The sequence below is a fragment of the Lactuca virosa genome, chromosome 3 (genome assembly GCF_052849685.1).
Source record: "Lactuca virosa cultivar CGN04683 chromosome 3, Lactuca_virosa_CGN04683_v6, whole genome shotgun sequence".
Taxonomy (NCBI): domain Eukaryota; kingdom Viridiplantae; phylum Streptophyta; class Magnoliopsida; order Asterales; family Asteraceae; genus Lactuca; species Lactuca virosa.
In genome coordinates, this window is record NC_136428.1 from 192244971 (window position 1) to 192255947 (window position 10977).

Here is a 10977-nt window from a genome sequence, read left to right on the forward strand (position 1 = left end):
TCAAGAAATTAGCATGAACATACAAACTAATACAAATCTTGAAATTATGACAATTATATTAGAAATTGGATTAGCATGAACATTACCACATCAAAAACAAGTTTATAAGTCCAAAAACATCTTAGGGTAATGTTCCTAGTCCAATTCCAGCCAAAACAATCGAATATATGCATCCAACTCGATTTTTCAGCTACTTTTGCAAGTATAACAAGAAAACAAGCCTAGGCTCTGATACCACTGTTGGGTTATGAGCATTCTAACACTCCTAAGTGTACATGCAACCCTAAATACCTTGGATCTATGTTTTCTCTATTATACATACAATTATGAACATCCAAGGTATTATCCTAATCTAGCATACAAAATAATAAATATAACAAGATAGAATACATACCTCTTTGATGTAGAATGTCTTCATGAAGCTTGAATGCCTAGTGCCCCAAGTGTGACACCTCAAATGGTTCACACAACACCAAATACACTTGGAATAACTTGAGAGAAACTTGAACACTCCTTGAAATCGTCTAGCCCTCACACTCACACATTAGTGCACGATTTCTTGAGCCATGGGATTCTTTTATATGGTGGCTATTAGGGTTACACCATGTAACTCATAACTTTACCCATTCCTTATGCTCCATGGATTTTAACCTCCATGGAGTATCCATGGGTCACCCCATGGACTTAGTCCAACATAAGAAATCTTGGATCACAAGCCCACATATATAAGAATGAATGATTTACACAATCAACCCATATATTTAATTAGTCTCCTTTTGATCACTTAATTAATTCCAAATTAATTCTTGATCAATACTAATTAAATAACCTTATTAATATATTAGAACTTATAATATATTAACCAACCTTAAGTGTTATTTCTCTCATTATAGTCTATCCAAATGCATGATGCCATGCAACCCAAATGGACCATGTCGGGTCGGGTCAAGTCTTACCAATTATAGTTATGGACTTAGACATTAATCCAACAATAATATCTATATATAGTGCATGCATGCACCGTGTATGGGTTAGTCGTTGAATTTGATTGTAACCCTACCACACCTCTACAGTATCAATTCTTAATAGAGTTCTTTTGAGGTTGTGGCTTATTAATCATTCGACATCAGTTTGATTTATATTGTGTTCTTATTTTCTTTGTGTTCTTGTGTTGCTTGTTAAGAATCTTATCGATCTTAAAGAGATTCATTCTCATCAAGGGTATTGTTTGATGATATTTAGTGCGGAGATTTCCCGGATCAGCAGTCCGAGCATTTACTTGATTTTTCAGCAGTTTGAGGTGAGTTTCCTCCCAGTGCTTAGCGAGTCAAAGGCACCTATGCCGACCCATGGATTATGGTTATCTGTATGCGAGTTTTCTGTGTGACCTTACATCTGTGCATATATTGTATATATGTCGGGCGAGGCCCAACGCTAGGCGGGTCCTGATGAGTGAGTTGGGTGGGGCCCATCACATGATACACACAGATTTGTTCCGAGCGGGGCTCGATGTCGGGCGGGGCCCGTTGGTGGTTGGGCATGGTCCATTGTATGTTTCATATGTATGGTATGAGGTATTTTGGGGAACTCACTAAGCTTCATGCTTACGGTTTTCAGTTTGTGTTTCAGGTACTTTCGGTTCAAAGGGGAAGAGCTCGAGGTGATCGCATAGCACACACCATGAGTTTAGCCTTATTTGATTTTGGATGAATTAGGATGATTGATTGACATACTCTGATTTTCCTTTATGGTGTTATGAACATGTTGGTTTGATGGTTTTATTATTATGAAAACGAAATTTTTGGTTTAAAATTTTTGGGACATTACACTTAGGTGATGTTTGTTTTTTCTGAGGCAAAATGTCTGCAGTCTGCGGACCACATCTGTAGACCTCTGCAGTAGAAGAGGTGGACCAAACGTCTGCAGTCTGAAAAAAGAAGACTGTTTGTTTTTTTAACATCTGCGGGCTACTAAAATAAATTGAAATCTAAATAAACTGATTTTTTTAAACTTCAAAGTGATTTTTTAATATTTTTATGACTTTGTTATAAATAATTAACGAATCTAGATCAACTTTTATGTATTATTGTATAAAAAATAAAAATAAAAATGGTATGAATTAACGTATATATTTGATAAAAACCAACAACTTTGGTTACAAAGTTATAACTAAACATTATAATTAGTGATCAAAGAATTTGATACATAAATAGATGGAAATAAACTTCGATTTTTTCAATTAAATCCATTAAAAACGTACCATAAATATTTTTTCTCGAGAAATTGACGATATTGTATTCAATAATGTTTTACAAAATTTGGCAAAAAAATATAATAATATATTATGATTTTTTTTCATATTTATATAAACAACTTCAACGACTATTATTGTAATAAATCTTTATTTATAAATTTGTTAAAAATATCATGTCTGTATCGTCGAACGTTTTTTTTTAAGTTTTGTAATTTTTTTTTTCAAATTATTTATCATTAATAAAGTTGGAAAAAAATATAATTTAAAAAAATAAAGATATATATGTTTTTTTAGGCTAGAAGATGTCTGAAGATGTTAGAAGACTCTGGTCCACATCTGCGCCAAGAAGAGGGCGCACATACATTTTTAGGTCTGCAGTCTTCAAAAAAACAAACAGTCTGCGAAGGCTAATGTTTGCGCGTGGTCAGCGCGGCGCAGACAGAAGAGGCCACGCAGATCTGCAGAAAAAAAACAAACACTACCTTAGAAATTTTTGAACTTTCTCCACGGTATCCCCACTAGACAGAAACAAATCTTCAAACTTCATAACTACAAGAAACCAAAAGAAAATTAGATAACATTCGTGAGAGGAAACAAAGCTTTAAAACAATTAGGAATCCTATCCTTAATAACCCAGTTTAAAGGTAAAGATCTCCCATCAATAAGGAAGTGTCTATCAACAAAGAAGTATTTTACTTGCCACCCAACACTATGGAAAGAAGTGTTGAGAACCATATGCGTTTTTCCATGTTTTATTTTAAAAATCACTCAGGAGGAACAAAAAGTCTGATGATCATACACACTCGCGGCTTCGGAAAGACCGATATTGAGATTTTCAGTTTTGTTAAGATAATCAATCCAACATAATACACGCCAAACCATGGACATGATTTGGGAATATAGGAATTCCGTCATCTTAAAAAAACTCATAAACCAAATCAAGAAAGGGAAAACACAAACCGATGCAAAAAAGGAAGATGATTGAAGCAAACCCATGTAGGGGACACAAAGTCAGGCCTCAACCTGGAATCTTATGGTTTGAAAACTATTTGCGGGGAAATTTTCCCTCCAAATAAAGGAGTTTAATCTTAGAAATAGAAAAAGTATTGACTTCATTTCTAGTCTGAGGTAGGACACACTGATCAGTAAAATCTTCAAGGATGAAACCTTTATTCTTATGACTTGAGAGAATAAGTGCTTTATCCATGATACAAGGAAAATAAAAATGCAAGGAGCTTACCTATACATTTGATCTATTGAAGCAATATTGATTGGGAAATCGGGAATTTATAACCCTGGAATTGGCGGACTAATTGAAATTTGAATGTCCTAGGAAATGAAACAGACGTCCCGACTATCCGAGCAAGCCCATATACCATCAATTTTCTTGTGAAATCTTATGTAGGGATTCAAGGCTTAACGGAAAAGACTTAGACCAAGTCAATAACACGTGGTCAATATTTAAAGAACGTTAAAGACCTTCGAGAAAGCCAGGTTAAGCGAATACCAAGGAGAATCACAAGATTCTCAGAGTTTTAGTTATTATCGTTATGTATAAAAGATTGGTTGGTTATATGCACACAGACATGTTCACTTCTTCTTCTTCTCTGATTCTCTCGACACTTGAGCACGAACACACTCTTTCTAAGAACAGCTAGCACTTGTAACTTTTACTTACAATTTAATATAAGCTCTATGGCAGGTGAGTTTATCACCTCCTGAGTTTTTATGTTGGGGATCCAAAAGGATTAAGGGTTTTCCTCGTACATTATTGTGTTCTCGCTTTGATTTTACTTGTGATTATTTGATCGATTACAACACTTTTTACACACCTGTTTGATCGTTAATCTGTTTACGTATCGAATTATCAAGATATTCTATCGTATCCTTATACCTTTTTTAGCACTATACAAATATATTACGCAAATATCACTTTTCAACCCTTTTAATACTATTTTTTTCCTAAATACTTCAAATATACTTGTTTACACTTTAATATAAATCAACTCTATTGGACAGTTTTCTAAATATCATTATCTTCTTCCTAGGATCTTAGGCACTACCAAGATCTTCAACATATTTTAAGATCTTTAACACTCTGGTTCTTAACATCATAATTTCAACGTCACACCACATTTACTAATTTGGTTACGAAATTAGTTTGTTAATTTTTTTTACCAAAACAATTGTTAAATTGGTGTGGGACTTGCATAATAATGGATTAATTCCTTCTTATTCTATTAGAAGACAAGTTGTTAATGGTAATTACAAGAGATTCTAGAAGGATGTGTGGGTGGGGGATGTGCTTTTAAGTGCTCGGTTCCCTAGATTATACGCCTTGTGTGTAAGTCATGATGCTTTGGTTAGTACTATTTGAATGGGAATAATTCGAAGATTGCGTAGAAAAGGCCAATTTTTGGTGGAGTGTTAGAGTCTCAGTTGCGGTCGGACCTTGTTGGGGTTGCTGAATACAATGCAAATTTCGAACAGTTTGGATTCGTGGGAGTGGATTCTCGGGGTGGAGAATCATTTCTCGGTGAAGGAAGCTAGATCTCAGTTGGATCTTCTTTCATTGCCTTCTGGTGGTATTGCTACCAGGTGGAATAAGTTTATTCCGATAAAAATTAATATTTTTATTTGGAGACTTATTCTTAACCGGTTGCCGACCAGACGTAACCTTGTTATGCATGGTATTGACCTTCCTTCTATGTATGCCCGTGTTGTGTTGTGTTGAGGTTGAGGAAGATGTTGATCACATTTTCTTGTAGTGCTCTCTTGCTAAAGCTTTGTGGCAGAAGTTTGCGACTTGGGTTGATATTTCGGTTCCTACTTTTGATTCTACTGACATGTTATTTCTATTGTCTCGTTTTATTATAATTGGTTTTGTAATAGGAATCTTATGAGTAGGAAAATCTGGAATGGGTTGATGTAAAATCCGCTCATGAACTAAAGCTGTACTATTTTCTTTTGCTAGCATCTAGCTAGTTTTTTAATACATTCAATAGTTCAACAAAAGACCAACCTCGGTTCCAAAAATGGATACGAGGTCCCGATGCTCACCCCTAGTTTATATTTAAAGTATAGATTAATTTTGATCCATTTCCCCAATTTTTTTATAGCATGCATTAAAGTCATTTTACTAAATAGTTATATTATCATTAATATTTTTGTTTTCTTAATAAAATAATTTGTTTTCCATCCTAAACACCAAGCAAGATCCAAAGTCCACCTTTTTATGAGAACAATTGAAGAACTGATACAATCAGGTTCAGAGAACTCATTTATAGTTCTTGTGATCTCCTTGTTGATACCAATAGGTACAAACTTGTTTTTCCATATTTTGATTTTACTAAATTTTAGTTTAATTACTGTGTTGACATAGTTGAATTAAGTTGGTAAACTGTTATGAATTTTGTTAATTTTTTATCTTTGTGAATGCACTGCCTTGCGAGTATCAAAATCAGTAAGAATGGTAGGAGTAAGATGTGCAAAAAGTCAAAAGATTGACTACTAGGTGGAGCCTGTTGATTTATTCCTATTGTGTCATGGTAATAATGGGTTTTTTATTCTTTCGAAAATATATTGGCAAATTTAAGATATTCTAAAAAACTTCTTAAATTCAATGATAAAGTTATTTTAAATTCACAAAATATACCTTGTATTAAAAAAAGATTAAAACAAACTACTCCTACTTCAATTCAATATGGATCACAAAAGTAAATCTCATAGGGATGGTCAATCCATCCAGACATCAATAGAATTGTCGTATGTTCGTGTTTATCACCCAAAAGTTCTAAAAGTAGCACGGTTCAAACTTAATGACTAATTTTTATCAACAAATTGTTACAAAAGGACAAAAAAAACATCTCATATTTCTTTAGGTCTTGCACATCTTCAAGATTGGGGTGGAGGTATCATAACATGTTCACCAAACATCAATTCTAGTGGAACTTGAGGTGCGTTTGGCGTTAGAACACAGCCGGTCAGAGCGGTATATAGTAATTCACCACAATGGTCGATGAATGACATCATATCTGGCACCGCTATTGAGGAGATTAAACAGAAATGGGATTCAAGACAGAAACCCTTTTCGATTGCAACAGCTCTTCTAACAATGCGTTTGACATATAAATTCGGAGGTTTGAACGGCAAGCAAGTGTACATTTGACAAGCACATTGAAAATGATACTGCAGATCCCTGCTGATGAAATCACATACGACTGAAAAGCCTTTATGTCCATTGATCCGATTAACCTTGTACCAGGCTGCTGCAAAACGCATAGTCGCCCCGAAAATACCTTTGATACAGGCGTAAGCAACCCAATGGTAACGGTCATGAATACCATCCAACCATTCGGTTTTGTGTGCACGGGAGACAAGGCGGTCAACATTCTCATACAGCTCCCTCTTTTCTGTCTCGCTACGCACCAAGTTCTGCAGCAGACGGGAATAGAATTCATGGTGGTTTTGTTCAACAACCAACTGGTACCCAAGAATAGAAACCGCTTCCAATTCATTCAAATTTTCAAGGAAATAAACAGAAATCCTTCTGAAAAGAAAGTTGTCCGTAGCAGCAGATGCAATGCAAAACTTTAAAAAAGTTTGATGTTCAGCTGGCGTGGAAGTAAAATCCGATGCTACATCACCAATGTCGATTTGATCGGCCACCCAGAAGAGTTTTTGGGATTCCTTGTAGATTTTCCATTCTTTTTTTCCGTACGCCGGGAACCGAGATATAACATTTGCGGACATCTTGAGAACAAGCAGAGAGGGTAATCAGGTATCAAGCAATGAATTATATGATTTTGCTGCATAAAAAAGAAGAAAAAGGGGTTAGCAAAAAATGGTGCATCATAAACATCACAAACACACATGCTATATTACAAACAAATGAATAGAAGTATGATGTTATTTCTTGCATTTAACCCGAAACAAGTTAAATGCAAATAATAGCAACATACTTTTATTAACACACAAAACAGATAAACATAGCAAACGCCATAGCCATAACTATCATTGAGGAAGCAACAAAAGTATTAGTTTGAGTTTGAGCAGAAAAGTCAAAATGGAGCTCAAGTTGACACATGACACAACTAATATGTCAAATCCAAGTACTCAATCAGCTAAAAACTGAAGATATTAGACTAAAAGATGGCTATTCACCCTTAGTTCAAAAACTCTGGCTTGATACTCAAATTGGGAAGCATTCCTAGATCCATCATTTACATGATTCCTGAATGATACAAGAACTTGGGAAACATTTATAGACCAATACAAACAAGCATAAGAAACCTGGAAGTTACTTGGAGAAATTATTTTGAGCACAAGATAAAATAGTTGATAGAATAGATCAACAGATTACATGATTGAAGCTTCAATTAGGACAATTATGGTTTCAACTGAAGTTAAAATTCACATTTTTATAAAAAAAAATCCTAATAAGACATTGTACTTTCCCAAAAATTTCTTTATTGATCCCCAACTTTCATCTTGTTAATGCATTGGTTTTTCACCAGTTCATTGAATAGTTTATCTTGTTGTTCCTTTATTAGTTTTTTTGATGAAATTTATCAAACGATTTCAACTTTTTAATTTATGGTTTTTCCTATTAAAAACATATGGTTAGGTTTTTAAGCTAATGCTACAGGTACTATTCGGATAAAATGACTCAAGGGTATAACCGTAAATTCTCCTTACTGATTTTTGTTATTAAAATTTTTAGATACCACTATAAGTATAAATGAAAAAAATGAGCTGAGATAACTATACTTAAAGTGGTGTGGCTTCAAGAATCAGTTACATGATAATCAATTAAGTACCTTATGAACTCTGTATGAAACCATAACAATTTCTATATCAATGTAAGATTGAAGTGTGTTGGATGTGCAAATCCATGTGATCCTACTGTTTTTACATTTCAATATCAACATACATTACCATTAAAAACCAACTAAGTATTTATCACCAAAATTGATCATTAAGCAGTATTTATTGACAAAAAGGAATAACCATACCTCTGTTTATGAAACAGAGATAACAAAAAGGAATGAAAGAGAGATGATGGAAAGAAACAATGACTTTAATTTTTCATGAAGAAGTTGCAATTTGTATAAAACCTGTTTGTAAATTGTGCATGATCCTACTTCTAATTAGGGCATAAACACCATGATTTAACATCTACAAATATAATGTGCCCTTCATAACTAAGCACTCACTATACGATTAGTTACAAAGACATTATCTACAATCATCGGTGACACCAAATCCGATCAGAAAATTGTAGTTTCAGACATCATGCACTATCCAATTAATCACAAAAAGTTACCAGATGTGATAATTAACGGAAGCAAAGTAAGTCTCAACAAATACCTAAAAAGGTAACTACAAAGCATACATATTTCACAAATTTTCAAAATTTTAGGCCAATTTTTGAGTGAATCCTAAACAAAAAAGAAGATAATGATATATTTTTACCTGCGAAAGCGTTGCTAATGGCAGAATTCTCCGTTCGACGGCGACGGCGACGGCTCCGCCTCGTTGCGCTTTACTTCTTTCCTTCTTCTTCTTCTTCTTCCAAGTAATGAAGTTGATATTCCTTGTTTATGAAGTTGCGAAATCGGTCAAATCAGGCAAAATGGAGTGGTCTAGGTAGTAAGTGAGCTAGGTCCAAACCGGTCAAGGTCAAAAATTCAAAATAATGGTCAAAAAGTCAAAATAATCAAACAATAAATAGAAATGGCGGAGTCTATTTATCACCTCACCTCTCCTATGTCTTAGTTTTATGACTTTTATCCTTTTCTATGAAATATCAATTTTAAATTGTCTTTTCTTTTTATCAAAAAGAAAAAAAGTTACACGACAATTGTGGGTAGTGTAGTCTCATTCTGTATATATTTGGTTGATGTACTTTTCAATTTTATTACTATTATTTAAAATTTAATTAGTATAATAAATAAATAATAGTTTTATATCATAATTTCGAGACTTGATATTATACAGTTATACTAATCTACTTAACTTTCATATTGATTTATGGAAAATTAAAAATAACCATGTTATTCACATTTCATATTGATTTGTGCTTAAGGCCCGTTTTGGTTCAATTTCAAGTTATGAAAGAAAGTAAACTTTCGTTTTTAATTTCTAGTGTTTTTAGTTTCATTTTTTGCTCGACCTGAGTTGTTTTTGATGTTTGTTGTTTGATTTTTCTTTAATTTGTTGTTGGTAGATAAGTTTACCGGTGATAATGAATGTAATATCTAATGATATGTAATTTGATATGATAATCCTTAAATATAGTTACAATTTGTGATTTTTGAAACCCTAATTTTCATATTCTTGTCGATTTAAGCTTCATTGTATATGATATTGAATACTGACAACAATTCTTTTAAGTTTCTGAGTTTTAGAAATATTTATGGATGAAGAATTTAGGGAAAAGCATCAAAGTGAAGCTTTATATAATGATGCTCATAAGGTGTTCGATCTAATGTCTCAAAGAAACCATATCCTAAAGAAGAGAATTCTTGAACATCTTTCATGTTGTTGTCATTTATTTATATGTGATAGTTACTGATGTAGATGTTTATAACAATAATCGATGTTTTTTTCTTGAAATTAAATTATTAGACATTTTTAACCATTGAATATTTTCTTTGTTTTTGTTACCGTAAAGTTTTATGTGTTGATGTTGTTTGGTTTTAAATGTATGTTACTGTATAAACTCATGATTGTTATGTAGATTTTACTCAAACTTTGTAATCATAGTTTGTTTAAACAATGATGATAATTTTATTTTTGGTACTTGATGATATTGTTAAATTACATGTTTTGGTTTGTCTATTTATGATTGGAGCATATTCTTATTGTGGATCATATGTATTTTGTTAAAACTAGTTCATATAATTAGATATGTTTGTTTTGTTTTCTTATTGGATCATATGATTAAGCTTCTTATTTTCATAATCAAAGGTTGATGATTGTATCTTATGGTTATTTTCATCATATACTAATTATTGATCATTTATTTATTGTACATCGTATGAAACTTGTTTTTTCTAGTTCGTTTAATAAGTTCTGATAAATTGTTTTGTTATTGGATGACTTTAGTAAACTTTTTTTTATTGTGGATCATATGTTTATGGGTGTATCATATTATTAACTTGGTTATTTTTATCAATTTGAAATTGTTTATTGTGGATCTTATGTTGACATTGTTTTTCCTATGTGTAGATTCTTTAAAGAAAAGGCACAAATTTGTCAGATAACTAAATGTTTTGTAACAAATTAAGTTGTTATATTCGGAACACCATTACAAATCTTTTGTAAAAGTTTATCAAAAGGGACTGAAGCTTCACCTAAACTTTGAAAATATTATGAACTAAATATATGGTATAATGGTGTTGAAAAAGTGGAGTGTTACATATTGTCTCTTTTAAAAGAACCAACACAAAAAGGCAAAAAACTTTCCTATGGCTTGAAAATTTGTGTCACTCCCATGAAAAATAATCATGTTGACTATGGTTTGTTTCTTATGAAGTGTATCATGGTAACAGACCTGATAATGTTGAGGTTGATTTAAAACCTGGATTATATGATTAAGCCCCTCAATTGGATGAGATAAGGAAGAAATATGTTATCTGATTTTAATCTATTAAAACTTATCTTTCTGACAAGTTTGGAGTATTTTGATAATTTGTGAAGTTACAAGTAGAAGATTTACA

At 32.7% G+C, this 10977-nt stretch overlaps 1 long non-coding RNA gene across 1 annotated transcript; it reads right to left on the minus strand.

Moving 5' to 3' along the window:
* Nucleotides 1-6005: 6005 nt before the first annotated feature.
* Nucleotides 6006-8881, minus strand: LOC145162789 (uncharacterized). The gene is made up of 2 exons (XR_013739335.1): nucleotides 8729-8881; nucleotides 6006-7062 (listed from the first exon to the last, which is right to left on the minus strand). It is a non-coding gene; the product is annotated as an uncharacterized LOC145162789 (long non-coding RNA).
* Nucleotides 8882-10977: the final 2096 nt, after the last annotated feature.